Source organism: Galeopterus variegatus, unplaced genomic scaffold, assembly GCF_000696425.1.
Source record: "Galeopterus variegatus unplaced genomic scaffold, G_variegatus-3.0.2 Scaffold1026, whole genome shotgun sequence".
Classification (NCBI taxonomy): Eukaryota; Metazoa; Chordata; class Mammalia; order Dermoptera; family Cynocephalidae; genus Galeopterus; species Galeopterus variegatus.
In genome coordinates, this window is record NW_007727137.1 from 133,562 (window position 1) to 142,232 (window position 8,671).

Consider the following 8,671-nt stretch of genomic DNA (forward strand, 5'->3'; position numbering starts at 1 on the left):
TTTTAAAAAAAAAAAAAAAGAAAGATGAGACATGGTAAGATAACAAAAACACAAGCTTGGAGCAGAATTACAAACCCAGGTCTTGTATTCTCAACCCTATACCAGTATTTCCAACCACTGGTTACAACAATTTAATGGGTTGTCAAATCAATTTAGTTTATCATGACCAGAAATTTTAAAGATTTCAGCATAGAACAGAAAATTAGCCAAGAACATGTAGAGAGTAAACATTATTTCATGATATTTTTCAGTTATATGTGTATATATGTACTAGGTCACAATGTAAAACATATGTCTTAATGTGAGATACTTCAAAAATGTATGAAAATCATTGATCTAATATTGCCTCCCAGGGAAAAAATAAGCAGATTAATTAATTTTTTTTTTTTTTTAAAGATGACCGGTAAGGGGATCTTAACCCTTGACTTGGTGTTGTCAGCACCACGCTCAGCCAGTGAGCGAACCGGCCATCCCTATATGGGATCCAAACCCGTGGCCTTGGTGTTATCAACACCACACTCTCCCGAGTGAGCCACAGGCCGGCCCAACACCTGTTCTATTTTATGGAATGAAGTGTTGCTGTATTCTATCTAGAATCACAATAAAGACAAATGATATCTTTAAATTTGTTGTAATTTTGTCCTTTGATAGCCCAAACTGAAAACAACCCAAATGTCCATCAACAGGAGACTGGATATACAAGGTGGGGTACTTTCCACAATGGCACACTGTCGGCAAGAGTGAACAAAGCACTGCTGCACACGGTGAGAGGGACGGGCCTCACAAGTGCACTGCCTGGGGGAGGGGCCATACTTGAGACAGACTGAGGCATAAGGCTCGGACCAGGCAGAGGGATGCACAGCGCTGCCATTCAGATGTGCAGTGGCTACAGCTGTCCTGATATGAATGGCGGCGTCACATCATTGTTCTGCGTGTTCCCTTCTGGAGCATTCTGTGTTTTTATTCGAATAAATAAGTTCATTTGCGTATCTTAGGCAGGGTCCACAGAGGCTCTCTGGGTGGTGCCTGGCTGCGGGGGCTCAGGCCAGGCTGGAGGAATCACACCGTCTGTCTTCTCGTTCCTTTGGAATTACTTCCCATGTGCATGTATTACCTAGTCAAATCTCTCACCGTTTTGTTTTGTTTTTTGTTTTTTTTGGCAGCTGTCGGGTACAGGATTCCGAACCCTTGACCTTGGTGTTATAACACTGCGCTCTAACCAACCAAGCTAACCGGCCAGCCCTCAATCTTCTCTTTAATAAAGAAAAATATGCCCTCAGAGTTTCAAACTCATGGCTGAGCCCTTCCCCAGGGAGTAGCCTGAGCGTGCCTGTGCTGGTTCAGAGTCAGGGCAGGAGGCTGGTGCTACAGTCCCGGCCACCACCTCTGCCACCCACCCTCTGCTCCCAGCCAACTCCTGGGCTCGGCCTGGGACCGACACGGACTTCTCAGCCCAAGGCTTGGGGGAGTCCACTTCTCTGGCCCTGGGCTCGCTATTGGGATGGGGTGGGGTTGGAACCTGAAGCCCATACGCAGAGGGAAGCCCTCAGATGGCCCTGCCCAGACAGCCAATGAGAAATGCTCTGGCCCCGCCTCCCTGGACCTCAGCCCCATGACCAAACCACACGGCCACTATTTCCCCCCCACCCCCCAAAGCCTCCCCAGTGCTCATTTTCCAGCAGGGGCAGGAGATGGATTTGCTGCCAAATAAACTAGGCAAGATTGACCTCACCAATCTCATTTTACTAATTCTTTATATGTGGTCGGGCTTAGAATAATGCTTTGACAAGTTAACTTTATTTAAACATCTAAAACTTTTAAAATTTTTTGGTGGCTGGCTGGTATGGAGGTCCAAACCCTTGACCTTGGTGTTACAACACCACACTCTAATAAAACATTATTTTTAGCATCCAAATGTGTGATTTGTTTTGGTGATTTTTTTTTTCTTTTTTACAATGAGACAAGACTGAATCAGATGCCATATACTTATATACTTATGTTGGAGAGCAGGACTGAAGCTGGGTTGGGAACTAAAACCACCTGGACTGTAGGCAAATTTAAAAGACATGGTTTTTTTCGTAGCATGCATTTCTCTGAATTCTCTTTTTCCCGTGGTTACTTGATATTTTGAGCCTTGGTTATGGGACAAGATGACATTATTTACTTAAATGTAAAGTTGTTTTCCAGCCAGCCTGGAGCTGCAGGCTTGCCATGAGACACACACTATCCAGACCCTGAGAAACCAAGGAAAACATCAGTAAAGTTGTGCTGATCCCACCCTGAAGCAAATCAAAATCCAGCAGGACCCTGAGATAACCTTAAGGATGAGAACTTGGCGAAAAGTTGCACCTGGCCCCTTTACAGGTCCCGAATAAAAACTGACTCCCTATTCCACCAACAATTTGACTTTTTTCCCCTTTGGTGGCTGGCCAGTACAGGGATCTGAACCTGTGGCCTTCGGATTACAAAGTTGCACTCTAACCAGCCGGCCCAACAGTTTGACTTTCCAGTTGTTTGTGTCTGTTTGGGGCAGGCTGCCAGACTTGGGTTCAGTAACAGTTAGGCAGCAGAATCATGGAAGGATACCCTGTCTATACTCTGTACGATTGTTAAATAAAAATTATAGGAGGCCATTGTTTTGGACTAAATTCCAACAGACCAGACTAAAAATTGACATGGAGTCACCCATGATAATAGTTCCACATCACCTAACCCAAACTAAGTTGTGGTCTGACCTGAAAAATCTGAAGAGAGAGATAACAGCTAATTTCCCAAACAGGCCAGTTTAAATCTTCAAAATCATGATAATGAACTTCTCTCTGTTTAGTAACCCAATGTTAAATAACATTGTTATTATTTTTCTATTTTATTCAGTTGTTTTTCTATTGTTCTGTCTCCCTGTCCCCACCTTACAAGAAAAGTAACTTTGAAATGGCCGATCCAAGAAGCAAAGATTACTGGCTGCTGGGCTTTAATTATCCTCTGATGCAGAACTCTGAGTGGAACTTGGGTATGAGAGATTGTCGGACGCTCTTTAAAACATCTAATTAATAAGTAAAAACCTTCCCTTGCTCTGGAAATTGTCCTCAAGCCCCTTCCTGTGAAGTTGGCCACCTAAAGAGACATTTGTAGATATGGCTTAAAAAAGAAATGTGACACTTGGGTTTCACACTATATATAGTTGAAAATTGAGGTATTTAGACCATTTGACAACAAATACCTGGTAGGAATTTGGGGAAAGTCTCACATTTCCCTCTGTACTCCTTTTGTAGACAATTCAACTAGCTTGTTAATAGAGCTTTGACACATTTTTGCCAGAAAACCTATGAAGAAGTGTTGTCCATATTTTGAACTGGCTAATACCGTAGGCTTTTCTCAGGCGACAGGTGAAGTGGGCATTTGGAGGGTTTTTTTCCCACTGTTTTGTGCAGTCGATGGCACTATTGCTGTCTGTAGGTGTCCCTGGTGAATACGGCTGAAGTGATGAGAGGACGTCACAGAGGCCCAGTCCCACAGCTCACGGCCACGGAGAAGAAAAAGTCGAGAATTCCATATGAAATGCCCCATGCCAACTGAGGGCAGCGAGGAAGCCGTTGCCTCCAGCCTGCCTCCGGTGGCCGCAGCCAAGCCCCGGGCGTCCCTGTGAGCCCCGCACTCCTGTGCAGGGAGCACCTGTCCCGGACCCGTGAAGCGCGTGGGACGACCAGGCTTTAGCAATCTGTTTTGGTACTCCACGGTTTCTAATTTGACATGTAAATGGAATAGGTTACTTATTATAGGAAGTTCCTGTTTTGTCATTTTGGAAATCATCTTGATCAGTCTGACAAGTGTTGAAAGTGCTTTGCATTTCATGTGGCAAGTCTATACCAGTTGGAATAATTAGTTATTACAGAAGACAAAAAGGTTTTCTTGTCAAAATTAGTGACAGGATGTTGCCCCCCCGCCCACTTCTAAGTTGTCCACTCTGTTACCAAGCCCCCAAAGGCCCATTTGCTCTCTGCTCAGCAGCCAATAATGGAAAGACAAGAGTTGGAGTAAGGAAAGGTAGCCCTTCATCAGGAAGCCAGCGGCCTGGGCAGGGGTCTGGGCTGGGAAGCTGATTCGTGGCCACCAAGCAGGGACCTGCAGACAGGCTTGAGTGTTTCAGGTAATCGTCAAGGAACTTCCCGGGGAGAGCTGACCAGCGTCACACTCGGTTCTCCGTGGGTTCAGTTCCTGTTACTCTCAGGTAAGGTCGGGTTAGTAAGCTAGTGAGGAGTGGCCATCTGAGTTCATCATTTGTCTCCAGTCATTTGTGTGCCGTGTGAGCAGGAGTCACTGTGTTCTGGCAGTTAGCTGCAGACTCTGTGGTTTGGGTTACAGGAGAGACCAAGTTTTTAAATGCAAAGGTTTAACGAAATCGAGTCACTTCTGTTCAGGCTGTTACAATTCTAAAGGATTTTAAAAATTTATAATGGTGGAATCTCAAGGTAACAATGGTATCTGAGATGAAGGTTTTGGCTTATCAAAATTTAACTTACTTGTGTTCAGAGGTAACAGAACCACTGTTTCTATATGGTATATGTTTAAATTTTAAGCAAAGTGTTGAGAGGTGTTTCAGTTCAAGTGCAGAGCATCGAAAATGAATCCCAGAGCCCCTCTGGTAAAAACAAACTGAGCAGGTTAGTGGGAACCTTTCTTTCCTTTCCCTGCTTTTGCACCACTGTAGGCCATTAATGCCTTTGCTTTTTGTAGATTTTGTAGCCATTCCTGGCCTCCCCGATTTTCACTCCCTTTTCCATGTGCCTTCAGGAAGGATGAGCTGGGCTGCGCTGGTTCCTGGGAACTGTACTCTGCACGCTGATTTGCATGAGTCAGCCTGCTCCTTCCTCCCTGTGTCTTCTATTTTCTTTATTTCAAGAAAGATTTTACTAGATTGACTTACAATTTTTTACATGCAATTGGGCAGTGAGACTCTGCTCTGGGAGGTAACTGCGGCCCAGAACTGCAGGCTGTCAGGGCAGGTTCCTCGGGGGCCGCCACTGCTGCCCACGCGCCCACCGGCCCTCTGCGGCTGACCTGCTGCTCTGCTGGGGTCAGAGGCAGCCACTCTTCAACCTGCCGGCCAGTGACCCTTAGGGAGGGAGGCTTATGTCTGAGTTAAAAGAAGAAATTTACTTTACATATTTGTGGAAATAAGTTTATATTTCTCCCTCTATTTGTGGTGTTTAAAGTGTTTAAAGTCAGGAGGACTGGAGCTTATTTGAATTGAACCACAACATTTGCACTGTTCTTCCAAAGTGGTTATAGACGGCGTATTTCTCCTTATAAAACATGTTACCAGGGCCGGCCTGTGGCTCACTCGGGAGAGTGCGGTGCTGATAACACCAAGGCCACGGGTTCGGATCCCATATAGGGATGGCCGGTTGGCTCACTTGTGAGAGCGTGGTGCTGACAACACCAAGTAAAGGGTTAAGATCCCCTTACTGGTCATCTTTAAAAAAAACAATAACAACAAAAAAAACATGTTACCATTGTAAAACGTTGTTGTTTTTCTGGAATTTATAAAAACTAGGCACATTTATTATTTCAGGAACAGAACTGGCACACACAGCATTGGTTATTTGGAAGTTTTAATAGCAGTTTTATAGGAATAAACAGTTCCTGTATATCGTGCTTCCACCAAAAAAGAAATGACCAATCCGCCTTTTGTTCTCTGCTTTCCCCTTTCGCTGTCCACAAAGCCAGGCTTCTTGCTCAGCGCATTGGGACACTTATATGTTACAGAATGACGTGTTGCCCAATTCTAGAATCTCAATAAAGCCAATTAAGATCATTAAATTTGTTGTGATTTTGTCCTTTGACACTATCTACTAAAATTGGGGCATAAATGAAGTTAAGAAACACTTCTCTTTATATTTTTATCACTGGCAGAATTGTTGCTATTTAAATTGTAGAAAGTGTCCCCATCATGGTTGAAACTGGACTGTGGTTCCTATTCTGGTACCCTCTTGTTTTCCTTTCCCTGTACAGGCCGGCTGCCAAAAAAAACCCAAAGACTGGACTGGCTGCTGTATCAGAAGCCCAGCCACTCCCCCAGGTCTGTGGGGGCAAGCCGCCCGAGTGACGGGAAGCCTAGTCAGGCCTGTCCTGTCCTCCCGCACCCCAGCACTCCCCCTGTGCTGTGGGGCGTGCTCTCAGGCCCTGGCCCCTCACTGCTCCTCTGCACAGGTCTCTATCCACGGGCCACGTTGTTCTCAGCCTCCCAGTGTCCATGTTCCCTGTCCAGGTGAACAGCGCAGACCCTCCAGGCATACACATCTGCCTTTGGTGCCACCAGCCCAGCTGAGCAGGGAGACCCTCACCTCCAGTGGGTTGAGACTTCAAGAGCAGGTGGAAGTCATTGACCTGGTTCCCCAAAGATGCCCATGACAGCCCCTTCCTCCAGGGTAACTTGGGGCTACATACAGGCAATAGACTGCCAGACCTGGGTGGGCAGCTGGTGTGGACAGACCCCCGCCCCTCCCCACACCCCTGCACCTCTGGCCCTCTGGGACGGCCCGCAGGGTGAGCAGCTGCCTCCCCAGCATGACCTGGGAGGGTCAGCGTGCCAGTGGCCAGTAGTGGCGGTTGGGCCTCAGCGGGTGTGATTTGATATTGAGAGTTTCCCTACATGGAGCGTGAGTAGCTGCGAGCTGTCTCCTTCCACGCTGCCACCGTCATTATCCCGTCAGCCACGTGGAGTCCCCTCCCGCTAGCAGGCCTGGCTGTCCCCGCCGCTCCACCGCCCTGCAGCCCTGCCCACCTATGCCACTTCTCCACGTCACTGGAAAGGGGTTTTGTCAGCAAACACCCCAAGTCTTCCCGCCAGCCGGGGCCACACATGCCTCTGCGTCTTGGCCTCCAGCTCCTCCAGTGCTCACTGCCCCCGCGCTCTCCGTCCCCACCCCACCCCGCCTCTCGTGCCTCTTGCTGGTTCCTCCTCTTCTCCACCCTCCAGAGGCTGGGGTGCCCCAGGGCCCTGCACCCCTCACCCAGTCCTGCGGACTAAGCACCATCATCCCAACATCAAAGACTCTATGAGGCCACTGAGTGAAAGAGCTGCCAGTACCCTAAGCAGCATGGCGGTGGGCAGGATGCTAAGAGCACATCCCCCTCCCAGATCCCCACCCTCACCCCGGAGCCCGCGCAGACACTGCCGAGGTAGTGAGGTAGTGCGTGACCTGCCGCAGCGCTGGGCTTACCACCAGACTGCAGGTGGGCCTGGCCTAGTCACAGAAGCCCTCAAAAGAGGAGCGTTCTCTCCAGCTGGTGGCAGGTGGGGAAACAGAGGAGACCCCGTGAGAAGGAATGTGGGCACTGCTAGAACCAGGGAGCGGCAGCCACCAACAGCCACAAGGAAGCCGGGACCTCAGTCCTACAACCACAAGGAGCCAAATTCTGCCAATGACAGGAGTGAGCCTGGAAGGAGACCCCGAGCTCCAGGTGAGAATGCAGCCGGCGTCACCCTGACTCCTGCCTGGGCAGGCAGCCCAGCCATGCCATGCAGGACTGCGAGCTGGGTAACTGTGCTGTTTTGCACAAGTCAGTGCGTGGTAATAGGAGATGAATACAACCACTGGGAGTTGTGAGTAGGCACCGTGTCACCCGAATCCACCTCTCCTTTCCCACCTGCTCTCCACACGTGTGGCAATGCCTCTTTCTCCACTGGGACATCTCACTGATGACGCAAACTCAACACTTCTGGACGGGTCGCATGCCCCCACCCAAAGTTTCCAGTCTCGGGTGCAGCTCAGTCTGCCTTGTGATGCTCGGTGCTCATCCCAAGCCTGTGGTCCTCTTGATGCCACTGTTTTGCTCATCCCAAGCCTTGTGGTCCTCTTGATGCCTCTGTTTTGCTCATCCCTGCCCCCCCGCCATCTGCCAGCCAGTGTCCCCAGTCCACACTTTAGGCAGATCCAGAGTCGCACACTTCTGGCCACCTCAGCTGCCGCTCCTGCATCCAGATGCTCACCTGGACCTCAGAGCCATGTCTTGACAGTTGCAACTGCTCCTGAGAGCCCACCCACGCCCACCTGCCAGCCACGGGGAGCCCCTTAAGCCCAAGGCAGCTATGCTGGCCTCTGCTCAGGACCCCCCAACAGCCCCACCTCAAGCACTCAGAGTAAACCCCAGCATCGGTGCCCTGCTTCCCAGCCCAAACCTGGCTCCACTCCCCCAGATTCCTGCCACCCTGGAGCACCTCAAGTGCCCTTGCCCCGGGCCTTTTTCCTGCTCCCCCCCTCAGCCAGCTGCCAGGTTTGCTGCCCGCTCAAAAGCACCTGCTCAGAGAGGCTGCCCAGCCCTGTCCGCAGCCCACCAAGCCCTTTGCAGCAGGGATGACCACCATCGTGTCATTTAGTGGTCTCACTTTACCTTCTTAAGAGAGCAGTGACCTGGGTGCTGCTATTGTCTCCACTTTACAGATGAGGAAAGTGAGGCACAGAGATGTTGGGTCACTTGTCCAAGGTCACAGAGAGTAACTGGCAGCACTGGGGTGTGGACTCAGGCCACACGTGTCTCCACAGCCAGGCCAGTGCTCCCTGCTCTGTCCCCAGCATCTGGAATGGAGCTCAGTCAGTAGCATCCACGGGCCAGGGGCAGGCGGAACGAAGGCCCATCTCCACTGTGTACAGCTGCCCTCCTCCCTGAG